Genomic DNA, 18,152 nt, shown 5'->3' on the forward strand with positions numbered 1-18,152 from the left:
AATAAGTCAGAGAAGAAGAAACGAAGAAGAGGAAGATGGGAGCATATGCTATGTAAGTATGATATGTGAATTATAGAGAAGTGCTCAGAAAAGTCCTCACAGAGTTCTATGAGCAGACAGGGAACAACAGCATCTGGCCACTTCTAGACATGTTTGGCTAAACTGAGCAAGAGAAATGTAAGGGTAAAAATGTGCAGGGGATGTTTAGAGGTATCAGAAGCCTCTTTATAGTTCAGTTACCATGAAACCATCTATATGTTCTCATGCTGGATGGCCTGTACAGTTGAAAGGTAGTCCTGCACATGAAAAACACTCATTGCTGACCCCAAAATCTAATTTTGGCATTTGTATTTGCAGATGTAATCACATGACACAAGGCAAGTAGCTTGTAAAAATGGCTGCCATTAATCAGGTCAACCAAGACAACATGATGCCCAAATGCAGCCCTGACTGGTGGGGCTTTGAAAAGGACCTTTCAATCTCTTGACTACTGGACCCGGGACATGCATTAAAGTGGGCCTAATATCAGATAATGACTTTTATATTACATTTTAATAACTACAGTACAAAAACACAGTTCCAAGAGCTACCGAAAAAGTAAGAACATTCATTGCTGTGTTGGTATCCTTGGACGATGACTACTGTTCAATACTGAGACCATAGAAAAGTAAAGGACAGAAATGACTGAATCACACAAATCTATTTTTCTAAAAGGGGGAATCAATCAGTCATGAAAAGTCTGTCTCCATCCTGCTGTGTCCTCTATGATTGCCCTTTTCCTTATACAGAACATCTCCGAGATTTGTGGATTTAAATCGCAGCAAGGTTCTGTGATATCACCTTTGGAATTCTGGATTATTAGAACAGAAGCCAGAGGGACAGCTTTATAGCAAACACAAATAAGTAGACACTATGAATAATTTTTTTAATCTGAGGCTTATTTCAAGGCCAGTGTCTATGTAAAGTCATCCGTGACTACTTTATGCTTGCCTGCTTGGTTACAAGGGAGGAAGCCAAATGCGGCACATGTTCCCCTGCCTGCCTGAAAATGGCAGATATTTCTCTTTGTTGAACAAACAAAGGGGTAGGAAAGGGTGTAAGGAAAGGTAGGTGAACAATTACTGTAGTAGTGGTGACTGCTACAGTGAGTCTCTGCTTTCATAGCAGTCTGACAGGTATAGGATATGCATACTTACATTAGTCCAAGATGTTAAAATGCAACTACACAATAAAATCCATACGTGGAGTTCAGCTTTAAGTAATAATACATTTAGGAGGAATAGAGAGGAAAGGAGAGGAGGAGCTGTATCCTATAGTCTATAGCAGGAGAAGACAGATAGGAGGCCTAAAAAGTTTATCGAAATAATGATGTAGAGCTTAGAAATAATGGAAAGATGTTTTAAAAATGCACATTCTAGACCTAACTTTCAATTAAGAGTCAGTCCAGTTATTGGTGTGAAAAGACTCCTAAAATAATGGTATGAAGGTATATTGGAACATTTTATAACCTGCATAAAACATATTGAATTCATGTTTCACCAGTAGTAGGTCCTTTTCAAAGATATCCACAGACATTGGCTGAATTATCTTGAACAGTGGCTCTTAACTTTTTTTGAATCACAAATCCCTTTAAGAATCTGATAATGACCAGGCAGTGGCTATTATGAGATCACTTTTTATAGCTCGCAAGTTGATAACCTCTCGTTGAGTTTCACCCAACCCTCCTATCCTTGGGGATCGGATCCGGGAAATGAATATACACGTAATGTTTGAAAAATACACTTATGTTCAATGCAACTCTCAAATGGCAATGTCCATCAAAGTCTAATCAGCTAATCAGGAGAGAGAGAGAGAGGGGGCGAACGGCAGCTTCGTGTCTGAATGGACACACAGAGCTTCAACTCGGCTTGGGTGCCCCCATAGCAAGCTACTTGCTGTAGGGGCACTCAATAGGAGGGAGGGGCCAGGAGCAGAAACGAGGGACCCGAGAAGAGGAGGATCCAGGCTGCCCTGTGCAAAACCAGCTGCACAAAGCAGGTAAGTATACCATCTTTGTTATTTTTTTTAAAAAAGAACGAGACTTTACAATCACTTTAATTTTAATGTTTTTTGTAGTGTATGACGGCTTGTCACAGAGAAGTTTTTTATATACTACTTGCTCTGGAGTATTTTTCAATTTTTCTGAATATTCTAGAATATCTTTGAATATTTCTGGAAAACTAGATGATAATGAATGTAATGTACTGATACTAATATTGCTTTCTGAAGTAACTTGATCTTGGCTTGAATTCTTTTTAGTTCTTTTTTTTTTGTCTATCTGTTATAAAAACCTTAGATAAGTCCAGTCAAAACCTAACCAACGCTAAACCTGCTATTTGCCACATTCTAAGGCTATTCTATCTAACCCTGAAATGCAAAAATCACTGTACCCACCTTTTCTACACCCGATCAGGTCCAGTCTCCAGCAATGGAAGCTTTGTGCAGGAGAGGACCAACAACAGCTGTGTAATGAATGGGAAGTGAAGTCACCCGTAGACTTACTATGGGGGCTTCCGTTTTCAAGTGCCTCTCCTCCATCAGCCTCCAAACTGAAGCTGCCGCTGACATCGATTGAGTGTAAAAAAGGTAAGTACAGTGATTTTTGCTTTACACAGTTAGATAGAATAATCTTAGAACATGGCACAGAGCAGGTTTAGCGTTAGTTGAGTTTTGACTGGACTTATCCTTTAGGAATAAAATCTGATTTAAAAAAAGCAGAATTTGAAAAAAGCTGTGCCCCTGTCCCCAGAAATAGTCACATATACACCACTTGCATTCATTGAATATACAATGAATAAAAAGTATTCATACCATTTGAAATTTTCCACATTTTGTCATGTTACAACCAAAAATGTAAATGTATTGGGATTTTATGAAATAGACCAATACAAAGTGGTACATAAATGTGAAGTGGAAGGAAAAATATAAAAGGTTTTCAATGTTTCTTACAAATAAATATCTGAAAAGTGTGGCGAGCATTTGTATTCAGCCCCCTTTACTCTGATAACCCTAACTAAAATTTAGTGGAACCAATTGCCTTCAGAAGTCACCTATTTATTAAATAGAGTCTACCTGTGTGTAATTTAATCTCTGTAAAAATACAGCTGTTCAGTAAAGCCCTCAGAGGTTTGTTAGAGAACCTTAGTGAAAAAATGGCATCATGAAGGCCAAGGAACAAACCAGACAGGTCAGGGATAAAGTTGTGGAGAAGTTTAAAGTAGGGTTAGGTTCTAAAAAAATATCCCAAGCTTTGAACATCTCACAGCGTACTGTTCAATCCATCATCTGAAAATGGAAAGAGTATGACAAAACTGCAAACCTACCAAAACATGGCCATCCACCTAAACTGACAGGCCAGGCAAGGAGAGCATTGTTCAGATAAGCAGCCAAGAGGCCCATGGTAACTCTGCAGGAGCTGCAGAGATTCACAGCTGAGGTGGGAGAATCTGTCCACGGGACAACTATTAGTCATGCATTCTACAAATCTGGCCTTTATGGAAGAGTCAAAAAATTTGGGGGAGCATACCCATGTACTTCTAAAGCTGCTGCAGCTATGAACCAAAAGACATGTATATTAAAAAAGAACCCCCCCACACACACCTGTACTCAATCAGTGTCCACCATCAAGTGGATATAGGAGGAGTCCCCTGTAGTGCATTTGCACATCTTTCCCAGCAAGGAGTATTATCTCCAAGGGTTAGAAAGGCTGGATTCATCTCTTTTTCATGGATAGTGTAGGACCCACTGATAATGGGGTACTTTGACGCAGTAGTGGGCTTGAGCACGATATGGCCATATGGTGGGGCCAAATCCCCATTTTTATTTATGGATTGTCTTCAGATTTGGTAGTAATTTCTTCTGCATTTGCGCGCTATTCTTTATGGAAGAGTGGCAAGAAGAAAGCTATTATTGAAAGAAGGTCATAGGAAGTCCAGTTTGCAGTTTGCGAGAAGCCATGCGGGGGACACAGCAAACATGTGGAAGAAGGTGCTCTGGTAAGATGAGACTAAAATTGAACTTTTTGGCCTAAAAACAAAATGCTATGTTTGGCGGAAAACTAACACTGCACATAACCCTGAAAACACCATCCCCACCGTGAAACATGGTGGTGAAAGCATGTTGTGGGAATGCTTTTCTTCAGCAGGGACAGGGAAGCTGGTCACAGTTCATGGGAAGATGGATGGAGCCAAATACAGGGCAATCTTAGAAGAAAACCTGTTAGAGTCTGCAAAAGACTTGAACCTGGGACGGAGGTTCACCTTCCAGCAGGAAGATGTCCCTAAACATACAGCCAGGGCTAATATGGAATGGTTTGATCAAAGCATATTCATGTGTTGGAAAGTCAAAGTTCAGACTTAAACCTAATTGAGAATCTGTGGCAAGACTTGAAAATTGCTGTTCACAGACGCTCTCCATCCAATCTGACAGAGCTTGAGCTATTTTGCGAAGAAGAATAGGCAAAAATTTCACTCTCTAGATGTGCAAAGCTGGTAGAGATTTACCCAAAAAATACTTGCAGCTGTAATTGCAGCAGAAAGGTGGTTCTACAAAGTAGGGGGGTTTGAATACAAATGCACGTCACACTTTTCAGATATTTTTTTGTAAATAATGTTGAAAACCATTTATAATTTTCCTTCCACTTCACAATTATGTGCCACTTTATGTTGGTCTATCACATATAATCCCAATAAAATACATTTAGGTTTTTGGTTGTAGCATGACAGAATTTGGAAAATTTCAAGGAGTATGAATACTTTTTCAAGGCACTGTATATAAACTTTATTTTTCTAAAATTTGATTGCCTCATCATAAGTATATGAGATACACAACATATGAATAATGTGAACAATATTAACAAAAAACGTACTCCTATAATGGGGTGGCAATGGATGGCGGTTGTACAAAGAATGATGATACAAATTTAAGTGGCAAACATGGGCCAACAGCAAGTTAAAAGATGCTTAGGGATTGGAGATATAATTAGTGGCAGGGTGTGTTTTCTTTCATTTCTCCCAAAAGGAAACCATTGATTGTGACAAGGGTAAGGCCATATAGTAAATATACTGTAAATGTTTAATTCTATCTGACCCACTGAAACCCGCCCATGCATCACTTAGGGAGCCACGGACCCCAAGTCAAGAAGATCACTTGTCATCTGTTGAACTTGTCATCTGTTAAATATTTTTATATTGGCAAAAAGAACAACTGACTCTCAGGATAAAATTTCCAGTGCAGATAAGTACTGCTTTGTGGTGTATAACCCCCGGAAGCTTGACTGTCATGCACAATATAGGAATTTATCTTGCTAAAGGTAAACCTGAGATAGGTACGCATATTTACAGCTACACTTCAAGCATAGAAATGGTTCTCAGCCAAAACTTTCACTTTGACCCTTTCCATAGGCACAGCATGCATGCTGCAACTGCATTTAGCCCTATGAACTACTAGCAAAATCAAAATTATTACCTAAGTGTCGGTTCACACTATGGTGATCCAACTTCGGGGGCGACCTGTGAAGTCGCCTGCACCGCGACTTGCACGGACTTCACATAATGGAAGTCAATGCAAGTCGCTCTGATGTCGCCCCCGAAGTAGTACAGGAACTATTTTCTAAGTCGGAGCGACTTGAGTCGCTCCTATTAGAACGGTTCCCGTAGCACAGAATGGACCGTGACTTGTCAGGCTGACCAGTTGCCTGACAAGTCGCGGTAGTGTGAACCAGGACTAACTGTTGTTTCCAGAGCCAGCACAACCGTATAGAAAAATTACATCTTATACTGGATATGCTACTTAACCATTTTAATGGCCTGTCATACCAAACCAAATATATCATATAGATGAAGTTAGCTTTTAAATTATTTTCTGACTAATGCATATTTATACTGCTGTATGTATATTTAATGTCCCTTTTAAATAACCATTTGAGACAGGCTCTTCCATGGAGTCCTTTACCATTGCCTTATATCTACAAGATCTAGAGCTGTCATGATGCTACAATGATGGATCTCTGCAGTAGAGTGATCACCATACTATTAATAATCATGAACATAGGTAACAGTCACCCCCCCAATGAATAAAAGAACATGAAAAAAACAAATATAATATTATGCATAGAAGGACTATATAGAACACAAATGAGTGAATATTAAATGCTCAATTATAATTCTAAACAAAATATAGACCAAGTTATTATGTGACTACCTACTATGGCAAGCAGAACGTGCAATTGCAGAAAAAATGAATGTATTGTAATAAACATCTTCAGCATATTCCAGTGCATCAGTGTATGAGATGTCAAAGAATTCGCCATGCTGCTTATTACTGCAATTCTCCATTATTGAGAACATTCAAAGCAGTATATGACTTCTGAGCATGCAATGTATGCTCTCATCTGTGTATCGGGATGTGGGTGTGCAAGAGATTAGGAAACAATGCTGGTAAAGCTTTAGTGGAGTTTGACCCATTTTTTTTTCCAAGTCCAATCATATTATAAATGGCAATATTTTTTTATTCATTTAATTTGTAAGTAACTTATTTTGTATTATTTTCTGAAACGCTTCAGGCTGCGGCTAAGTGATTTCGCCATAGACTCCTGGGATATTGTGTCATCTATCTCAGGGGTCCATGGGAATCGCCTAATACCAAAATCTCGTGCAATTTCCTTCCGGGATGTCCTCTGATTGACAGGTTGCTATAGCAACGAGGCAGGAACGTCCGCCGACACCATTGCTATGTCAATCTGTCAGGACGAAAGAGCGCCGCACAGTGGTATTACTGCGCAGGCACGAGGAGTTTGGGAGGTGCATGCTGGGTAACCAGATGCACCGAATCCTGGAAATACATACAAGAGGGCTTCAGATGTCCACAACAGAGATGGACCCTGCCTGCTTCAGAGAACAGGTTTGTTTTAAATGATTTAAACATAAAATAAGAGGACCGCATTAATGTCATTATCTAAATGTTGCATTTAAAGTGGATCCAATTATGGTGGAGTATTTAAAAAAAAAATGAATTGGGGGACTGGAACTTACCTTTAAGTCCTTGAAAAATTACTGAAGTAACTGAAAAGTATTTCAAATTATTGCAAGTATTGAAAAAATCTTGCTCATTTGGGGGGTTTCACAATACCCCCTTCTTCAGGACAATAAATAAAAGAAATAAAATATCATACTCACTAAACTCAAAGAGACAGGGTTCTCTAATACAATAACTGAAATTAAATGCACTTACAAGTATAAAAAATGAAGGAAATAAAGTAGATTTTGTGTCCCTGCAACCTCCAGAACAAGCAAGGTCTCTGATTACTTCGTTTTGTTTACACCTCGAAACAGCATGGGCTTTATTTTCAGATAGGATCTACTTTTTGCTCCAGTAAGGAGTAGGATTCTGTGTTGTGTTATGGCTTTTGTGGTCTCAGTGAAAAGGAACTTTGACACCATTTCCGAAAAGGTGACAGTGTTGGCAGATTTTATCAGCAGAGGAAAGAAAGTAAATACGATGTTCTGTGTGTGTTAAATGTCACCTAAAATGGCTAAAATCCCTTTGCCCAAAACCGGTAGGTGGAGAAGAAATGTACATTTAGGGGTGATTATTTTATGTTGTAATTCTTTCTTAAAAAGTAACTCAATTTTTGTTGAATAAGATATAGAAAAAAATCCCTCTCAGGAGATCAGTGTATAAATGTACATTGCAATGGTTTTAATAGACTTTGTAGCAGATTCCTAACTTTTGTTGCTCTGAAGAAAACATTGTTTGATTTACCATGTTCTCTACAAAATATATCTAAATGGGAGGGTCTGGTTCATTATAACTACCTGGTGCACTCTCAGTATTCTAATGAGGTCTGCATCCCTTTAGGAGTATTTAAGCTTTGGGGAGTATCTCACCAAAACTGAAACTCCCATTGCGGAGGGTGCCTAAAATATGGCTTGAATCTTAGCGCAAACTTCTAAAAAAACTTCCGTAAGCCAATCACACAAGCAGGAAATGACAATTTTAGGAGCGTTGATGTACAGAACACCCTTAGGTTGCCATATTGCTTTGAACTTTACAGAAAATTAAAGTGCTGCAAACTGAAAAGGAACAGTCATTATTTAAAGAACATTAACGTGATTGTAAAGTCTTATTTGTTTTTTAGTTAAAAATGTTATACTTACCTGCTCCGTGCAGTGATTTTGCACAGAGCAACCCAGATCCTCCACTTCTCGGGTCCCTCGCTGGAGTTCCTGGCTCCTCCCTCCTGTCGAGTGCCTGCACAGCAAGCAGCTTGCTATGGGGGCACCTGAGCCAAGCCGCTGCTCCTTGTGCCATTCATACATGGAGCCTGTGGTCCGGCTCCGCCCCTCTCTCTCCTCATTGGCTAAATGACAATGACTTTGATTGACAGCAGTGGGAGCCAATGGCGCCGCTTCTGTGTCTCAGCCAATCAGGAGAGAGACTCCCAGATGGCCGTGTCTCTGATGGGGCTCAGGATGGTGTTAGGAGGGCTGCTGGAAGGCTTTTTATCCTAATGCATAGACTGCAACCACTTGAAATTACAATATGGATGATGTAACAAATGTAAATGCTATATTATTTTTTGATTTTCTATAATGTTTTCTATGAGAGTGAAGTTACCCTTTAAAGCAGAACTCAGAGGAAAGTAAAAATGCTCTCTTTTAGAGGAGCTGCCCCACAAGGACTAAATGCTCATAAATGTCTAGGGGGCTGAAAAGGCAGTTTTACTTATCTGATCTTCTGCAGAGTCTTCTGCATTGCACAGTCCCTGCATGCTTTTTTTCTCTGTGATCTGGCAGTCAGATGCCCTCTGGCATCACCAAGACCAATGTAGAGACCAAAGTCCTGCATTGGATGTGAAAATGCCAAGGGAGAGCTCACTGCTGGAATATATGGGAGCACCATCTACCGGGGGAGTGGAGTATCGGGTAAGTACAGCTGCTTTTCCTGTCCCCTAGACATAAATGAGCACCTTGCCGTTGATGGGGGGGGGGGGTATTTAAATCTAATTAGTCATTTGTCATTGCTCATTGCATTGCCTTACCAAATAAGTCCAAAAGGGCAATGCAGCATTTTTCTTAGAGAAGCCAGATTTTCTCTTGAAAATTATTAAAGGTGGCCCACAAAATAAATCCTAATTAGTTACTCTGGATTACTGCATCTATTTAAGTGCCGGTTTACTTATATACTTATATGCAATGCGGGAACCCTGCGAATCCACTGCAGTTTCCCACATCGCTATCAACTCACAGGCAGTTCACACTGTCATATGCAAATCGCTGGGGGTGTCAATACAAAGTTAACGACACCCCCAGATCGCAGGGCGAACTGTCAGTTCGGACATGAATCAGATCGCATAGGTGTGACCACCCATTCGATCCGATTCTGGTGCGGACCAAAAAAGGGTCCTGTGCGAGTTGTGTATGAATGCAATGCGAATTCAGCTATACAATCTGAATTTGCATCGCACAGAGTTTGCATTGCATGTGATTTTCAGAGCAGTGCACTCCGAATCACATGCAATGTCTGTCATCGCACATATGTGAACCGGGACTAAAGCTGAACTCCAAATGGATATAAAATATCATCTTTTTGTTCAGTTAAAAAAATGAACACTAAGTTGAACACAGCTTATATACCTAATTATGTCTTTATATTAGCTTCCAGCACAGCATGGAAGAGCTGGGAGAAGGAGGGTAGTACTGGAAGCCAGAAGGCATTGCATAGTCCTGTCAATATAACACTAGGAGCATGGTGTGCTGTCTGGCAGGGGTGCCTGACTGCACACATTTACACCTCTTTGGCAGGTAATACAGCTCCCAAAGCTGTGTTTTTTCGAAGTTTGCATTTGGATTTAAATAAGGAGACACAATCGCACAGTTTACTAGACATTTGCAGAATGACAGAACTGTTGTTTTATTACCTTATCAATTTGTGTACTGATAACAATATATCTAATAGGGAATGCCCACTCACAGACCTCTTGTTTCCAATGATGCCAAAGATGCTGGTGGTCCAACTGCTGGAAGTGCTGCCTAGCTGTGAGGAAGCGATATTTGTGAAGTTTTGCTCTCTCCACTCATTTCCTAACCTCCTGGCTGGATTTATTGCAAAGAATCGTCTCGCCCCCTTGGGCGAAGCTGGCGCTTTTGTTTGACTCTGCTGTTCTCCCTGCACCTGCCATCACTTGGCTAATTACCTGTCTGAGCTAGCGGCTGGGGATGCTGATCTTGTGCTGCCAGCTAATAGCCTGGTGCTATCACACCTTATGTAGATCTAATGCTTTACCGAAATAGACTTTTATAGAGGTGTGAACTGCTGTACACGGTATATGTGGAGATAGAAGTAAGAGGGAAGAATTATGCCATGGATAACTCTCATTTGCTGACTTTTTAAAGATTCCTTTTAGATATGTATGGAAATGGGATCAGCATCTTGTAAACCAGCACGCGTATTAATTATTTAAAGTGACCCTGTCAGCAAACTTAAAGCAGACCTTTAATCTCTTTAGGAACTTTAAATATTTTTCTGCCTCCCGCTCTAGTAAAATGATCAGATGTTGAATTTTTCTTCTTTCCCCAAAAAAAAAATACCTGTTCTACGGGTCCCAATCTGGCACTTTCGGCTTTTCTTGCCTATGCCAAGAATGACATCTGCCCCTTTGCTGCAACCTCCTGGGATACTTACATCATGCATTCCAGGAGGCTTTGGGGCAATCTCAGGTACACAGCGCATGTGCAGAGGTGCATCCTTAGCGGGCTGCTGCAAAAACCCAAAAGAGAAACCCAGCCCTCAGATGAGGTTAATATAAAAGATGGTGGTGCGAGATCCAGTGTGCAGTAGCAGTGCAGCAGACTACACCAGGCAATGCTGGATTTGCTGAGTATGTTTTTTTAGGACAACCAGTTATCAAGGTAAGAGGGGGAAAAAAACCTTAAGGTAGGAGGGGGTGAAGTTTCTCTTTAAAATTCAAGTATTTCCTGTAAAGAAGTGGCCATGTACTTACCACTTGTGTCACCCATGCTATCACTCCAATGCATAAATAAACCCTGGCTGAAGTTTCTATAGAAACCTACACTTCTGGGATTGTCTGTCAGAGAATGCCAATTAGACATTTGGCATGTGCATGCGCGCACAAATATTAGCAGAATAGTGACCAGGCGCACACATGATCAGGCACACGGGTGCACACACAGTGCATGTTGGGGCCAGACGGGGTATTTAACCACTTGCAGACCACTTGCCAACTGACAGCAGTACATATACTGCGGCAAGTCGGCTCTATTGCACAAAATAATGTACCTCTGGCAGGGTGCGTGCACTGATTTGCAAGAGGGGGAGCCAATCAGAAGGTCCCCAGAGAGACAGAGATCATCCAGTAAGTATATCCTCCACACAGTTAGAAAGCATCCCCTGGGGACACACTTAACCCTTGATGGTGTCTACCTTTGAGGCGGTTCTGTTTGCACAGTTCCATACGAGGTCCAAGGGGACAAGACTCTGCAGTCTTTGGACAATCAGATCTGGCTGAGTCAGGGAACGAAGCAGTCCCTGATATGGTGGCTTCGTTCTCCGGCGCTTTGGCTGGGCAAATCCTTCCTCCCCTTGTATTGGGTAATGGTCACCATGGATGCCAGCCTGTCCGGCTGGGGAGGCGTCTTTGGCAAGCTTTCCGCTCGGGGGATCTGGACGCTGGACTCCAGACTAGCGATCAATGTCTTGGATCTCCGAGCGATCAGACTGTGTCTGGACCATTGGACAGTTCTTCTTCAAGGCTGTCCAGTGCGCATTCAATCAAACAATCCCACGGCCGTGACTTATATCAATTACAAAGGGGGCACAAAAAGTGTCCTGGCGGCTCTAGAGGTGGGCATTCTAAGGTGGGCACAATGGTTCGTTCCAGCCCTCTCTGGGGTGGAAAACTGGCAGGCGAATTACCTCAGTCAGCAGGCGTTGGACCAAGGGGAGTGGTCCCTTCATCCAGAGGTGTTTCATCAGTTGTGTCTCCGGTGGAGCACACCTGAGGTGGATCTGTTGGCATCTCGGCTCAACAGAAAAGTGCAGAGGTTTGTTGCTGGGTCAAGGGACACCACAGATGCGCTGGTAGCCCCGTGGGGGTCAGTATCATCTGATTTACGCCTTCCCTCCTCTCAAGCTTCTGCCAAGACTTCTACGCAGGATTGAGGCAGAAGGGATTCCGGTCTGACCTTGCCAAGCTTGGTACACCAATCTGGTGCTGCTGGTCACCAAGGTTCCTTTAAAGCTTCCTCTCAGAGAGGATTTGCGGTCCCAAAGACCGATCTACCATCCTGCTTTACAGTCTCTGGCTTTAACGGCTTGGCTGTTGATAGCCAGGTGCTGAAGGATAGAGGTTTATCTGAGTCGGTGATTCCTACACTGTTAAAAGCTAGGAAATCTACTTCTAGGAGGATCCACCATCGTACGTGGAAGACGTACATTGCGTGATGTGAGTCTCTTGGGGTTCTTCCTCGCTCCTTCTCGGTGGCTCGGATCTTGACCTTTGTTTGCCGCTCTGGATTGCCAAAGGGAAACTGCGCCTCCGTCGCAACTGCATCCCCCATCTTCAAGGTCTCATGCACCGATACAATCATTGCTTCTACCAGCGCCTTTTCGTGCACGGTTGCAGACGTAGAGGAATCATCCTCACTATCAGAGGATTCCAGGCGCATTGTTGTGGACCCAGCAGGGTGACCCATGTCTGCAGCGGCCAAATCAGATTCAGGATCTGATGAGACAGATGAGGCAGGGGAAGGCAGAGGGCGCTTTTTGCTAGCTCATCGCCCGAAGACCACCTCTACCCGGGACACAAAGGACTCCAGGACCGCCGTCAGTGCATTGATGGATGGTTGGGAACCGGAGGGCCCCGCAGTCTCAGAGAGGGGATGAGGTGGGGAGATGTGCTTCAAAGACATCATGAGTCACCCGAGGGACTCCACAAAAAGTGTAAATCACTGCAAGGGACAACCCCCACCGCACTGGCAGCACCACCCGGTCGCCAGGCACAATCACAAAGCGATCCTCAGCAGAGAGGGAGAGAACCCCACCAGACTCACCACCCAGCAGAAACAGGCACCTGCAGCCACCAGTATAATCTGCACTCCACGGGCGGTGATCAGGAAGTGAAAGGATCCAGGAGTCAGTACCAGGGTGTGAGGAAAAATCCAGGAGAAAAAAATTTCTATCTAAAAAAAAAAAAATTGCCAGGACCAAAGATCCCAGCAAGGAACTAGGTCCTTACTCCTGACTAGGAGTAAAATAACTGAGTGCTTATAGCCGACAGAGGGAGTATACCCCCTTGGGCTGTCCATGGGTGTAGTCAGACTTTTTTTCTGCCAAGTGTCCAACTCCTGTAGGGGGCAGTATAACCCAACGGTTATGAAGATCTGAAGCTGTGTCCGTCAATGAATGAAAGAGAAATTTGATTTTTTTACATCTTTTTATTGGATATGTTTTATAGCAGAAAGTAAGAAATATTGATTTTTTAATTGTTGGTCTTTTTTTGTTTCTAGCGCAAAAAATAAAAACTGCAGAGGTGATCAAATACCACCAAAAGAAAGCCCTATTTGTGGGAAAATAAGGACATCAATCTTATTTGGGTACAGCGTCGCACGACCGCGCAGTTGTCAGGTAAAGTAAAGCAGTCCCATATCGCAAAATATGGCCTGGTTATTAAGGGGGTAAAACCTTTTCAGTCCAGAAAAAGTGGATGCTTCTGCTCATGCTTAAGTGCTGCCTGGTCTTTCAGCTGTTCCCTGCAACCTGCGTTCTTTCTGTGTGTTTCCCTCATTGCTGACCCAGCTTGCCCCTGACCTCATCTTGGATCCTGCTTCTGATTTGTCACTTCATTACTGACCCCGGCTCTGTTCCTGACTTCGACTCAGCGTATGATAGTGAGATACCTCACTGCCTGCCTGTTGATGACTCTGGCTATTCCTGTGACCACACTGCTACCTCCGATCCTGGCTGTCCTTTCTGCTCAAGTGCTTGCCTGGCTGTCCACTGCACCTGTTCTGCATTTCGCTGAGAGTTCTGACAAGCGACGCATTCTGAAGCTGCAGCACAAGTGGAGGTCCCCTTTCATCTAAGCTGCTTTCCTCGGCTCAGTTAACCATTCCTGTCCTGATGGCCCACCTGCTTCCTAGGATCTCCTACTCCAGCTGCAAGTTCTCCTATCAACACCTGCTGACACTCATGTTCCTCCTGTCCCTCGGTACCTTCTGTTACAATTTCGGTGGGGCCAGGAATGGAGAGATAAGAGTGGCCAACCTTGTTTATCAGTCTCTTATCAGGTACATGACAGTGTCGATCTCCTGTGTCCCAAGTGGTTCGTCCCGCCAGCCACTACACCACTATAGGATACACAGAGTAGTGATTCCTAAAGCAGAACCTCACATAGTGGTGATTTAGTCCCCAATTACTAAACAAAGAGCCATGTTGATTTTTTACAAACATTTTGTTGAACTATATTAACTGCATTTACAGTATGCTTATTTTCTAAAAGAAAAGTTTAGTTTACTAATAACACCCATTTGAGCTTGTCTAGAAATTATTGCTAGTTTACATACACAAAATTGTCCCAAGACCTTGTGACAGGTGGAAAGAAGTTTTCCTCAGAATTGGTGATCAATGGAATAAAGAAAAGAGCAATGCCAAGGCATTAGTGGTCAATGGTCATAAGGAAGAAAAGATGATTGGGATTTGTGGTCTGTGGGAAAAAGTGGCTCAATGTTAATGGTCAGTGGGAGAATAAATGCCCCCAGCATCAGTGATCAGTGGAAGAAAAGGCGTCTCAATGACAGTGGTCAGTGAAAGAAAACTGCCCTAGCTTTGGTGGTTAGTGGGCAGCAATTGGACAGCTTGGCCAGGAGGATGTCCATTCTTTCTTAGATGGACAACATAGCCTTACAGCCTCCACGTTTTTGCTTATATGGTAGACAACTAGGCCCAGCAGTTGCTCATTCACTGCTAGTGAGAAAAGTTTCGAAACTGCAGGACTTTGGGATTCTGTCCAAATAATGGGTCAGTCCCTTGTGTTCTGGGACAATTAATATGGGCAATCTGTTAACATTATGGTAAGCTTGTCCTCTTTTTAGGCTTGATAGATACAGTATATGCATTTATATATCACCATTTATGTGACGTTATATTATATTACATATAAAATATACTGTAGCTTCTATAAAAATATTATATTACAAGCAATATATACATATGCATCCATATATATTGCTTACAGAACCCTATCTACACCTTCTATAATAAACATTTTAGACTGTTCATGGTGTGTGTGTGTCCTGAAATCTAATATCTAAAGCCAGTGAGTGAAGGAAAACCCATATTCATCCCCTTTGTCCCCATCAAATGATCAAATATTTCACACGACCGAACACCAAAGGAAAGGAGAAACATTTTCTTTTACTTTTCTGCAGGGGCTCAATTTGGGGAAAGTGAGCAATTTTTTCTATTTATTTTTAGACCTGTGCACCCACAGATTTCCTGGCTTGGGACCCAGGCTACATTGCTTGAATGTTCTGTATGGCCTCTTGAACTGATGGGCCTAGGGCAGCTGCCTCTAAGGTTCTAATGTTAATGCTTCCTTGTGCTGAAGAAGGATTTTCCAGTATAGGAACCTCAGTGCTATTGCGGAGGATCTCGGCACATGAGAGGTGTGTATGCAGATATGACCCTAGGTTTAATTAACAGAGGATAGTGAGAGGGTTAATGTGTTTGGAGTCCTTGGATTGAGCATTTCTTTAGGCAATAAAAAACAATGTCACCAGTCTCCTAGGACCAAATGCCACTGTTCCATTTACATTGCACTAAAAAAACATAAATGCAGTATTGGTGGAAATTTGATGCAGCCAAATGTCAATGGAACAGGCTGGCCCCTTAAAAAAACTCTATATGCTGTGGTGGGGGACGCTTAGTGCAGCTTTATGCAAGTAGTGCTTGGAAGGCCTTTTAAATGGCCATCGACATCTATAAACCTTGGGTTGCCCACAGTTGCTACAGGGCGGTCAGATATGAAGACATGATGATGCTATCCATAAACTTGCAAAATTAGCTTTCTGATCCTAGCAAGTTTACATTAAAGGAAAAGGGTGGTGGAAGATCACAGCCCTTCAGACAGGTTTACTATTCTTCCCAATTGATATTTGCCCCTAATAACTCTTTGCTAGCAAGTATCTGCCCCCACAGACATGAGGTCCTGCTGATCCAGCCATAAACAGCCACTAAAGGTGACTGTCAATTCACCCCTAAAAGCTGTCTTTTCCTTTAATTAGTTTTACCAAAGCAATTCATCAAAGGTGTGTGTATCACCTGTCCAACATACAGACAGAATATATGGCGCTGCAACTAAAAATTTAAAAGTTGCTGTGGACCTAACTTACAGATGCAGTACTAAAATATTTGCAAAAAAACATACTAGTTTCTTCTTAATTTTGAAAAAGTTGTTATTATACCTAATGTTTAGCAAGCTAGGTACTTAGTCCACAATGGTCCCTGTAGCCATTGGAGCGTTGTATGATAGTTGGTGCAGTCAATACATTTTAAGAGCTACAGTGACACATGCTGGCTGTCGGAAGGTACTACAGTCCAACGATGTCTGCAGATTTGTTCCAACCTGACAATACACACATCTAGCACTATAAAAGCTCCAGACCAGGTGCAAGTGTCAAGACTGAAATGTAATAATATCTGTCTTTAAAATAGCAATAATGTTACAGTTTTTTTTTTTTTTTTTACTCAAGCAGTGTCTATTTCTACTGCATAACCTAAGCAATACTTTCTTGTGCCTTTATAAGAACAATTTCCTCTACAAAATAAGGCAAGCCTCTGAATCATGCATTACTTTAAAATATAACTGTATAACACAAGCCATAGAAAAGCCTCTTTATTCAGACTCTGGTCTCTGAAGCGATTTCTTACCACCCATGGGCAATAACCTTGCACTTAAAATATGTGCCTGTGCCTGAAGCAGTGAGTAAATTATATAATATATTCTGTAGGTAAGCCTTGATCTTGTTTCCAAACACGTTTGTGAAACAGATGTTTATGTCTATTGAATGTAAGATTCTTAGTGATACCTGTTCAGTTCTATTGTGCTCATTATGTGGAGCATTGCCATGGTCAACAAAAAACGTGCAAAACGCAACGCACATAGCAGCCAACTAGAATTTACTTTTTTACTAATCTTCTACAGCAGACTGAAAATTGGTTGAAATTGGTGACCAAACTTAGCAAAGGATCTTTGCTTTTTGAATTTCAATAAGAATGTAATGTTTCATTAATATTATGATCTACGCATTGTTTGCAGTTACTGGGTAATATATAAGTAAATTAGCTCTCAGTTGTGATATTTCATGCCAACTTTTGCATGGATTGTGTGACAATCTGCTGTTTATGGTGGTATTCAGATGCCCTCCAGCCAACATCCATTGGACAGGTTAAAGTTTGTTCCCCTGCCCTCCTTGCCCTCCTCCATACCATAAATCCTACATGTCCACCCTTGCACGTTTATGAAACTCTCAGAACTTGGAGGGTTTTCTGCACGGAAGGCAGTAGGAATCTCCAATCACCCTTCAAACTCTTTGGGCAGCCTTTCTACCTGTGAGTGATGGCAAGTGCAGCGTTGCAACAAAATTCTTTAAGACTGGTCAAGGTACCCATCCATCATGCTAAAAGATACGTGTCAACTTGTTATAAAATACTCATTAAAAATAACAGAGTAAGTAAAGTGAATGGCCATTCAAGTCCTACTTACACATTCTGGCTGCAACAGGTGCATACAGATAGCCTGACCAATTAGCACCCAATTTTTGTTTATTGCTTATGGTTGGTCACTTAGAAATGCCAAAATGAAGGATTGTGACATAAAAAAACAGTATAATACTCAAGCTGCATAAAACACATTTAAAAGCCAGAAGCAAGAAAAAAGGGAAAAAAAACCCACGCAATTGTGAATGGCAAACGCTTCTATTAGAGATGACACCCATCAAGACTACACTCATGTTCAAATCCCCATCTCTACTTGTCACTAATACACATTAACTCTTTTGCACTGTCCGCAACCATTTCTGTCTTGGAGAACTTGC

At 41.8% G+C, this 18,152-nt stretch overlaps 1 protein-coding gene across 5 annotated transcripts in view; it reads right to left on the reverse strand.

The window, feature by feature from the left end:
* The window catches only part of PLCH2 (phospholipase C eta 2), a 1,017,756-nt gene that overhangs the window by 690,071 nt on the left and 309,533 nt on the right, over positions 1 to 18,152 (reverse strand). The window lies entirely within an intron of this gene.

This window comes from Pelophylax lessonae (genome assembly GCF_965119305.1).
Source record: "Pelophylax lessonae genome assembly, chromosome: 12".
In the NCBI taxonomy this organism is placed as follows: domain Eukaryota; kingdom Metazoa; phylum Chordata; class Amphibia; order Anura; family Ranidae; genus Pelophylax; species Pelophylax lessonae.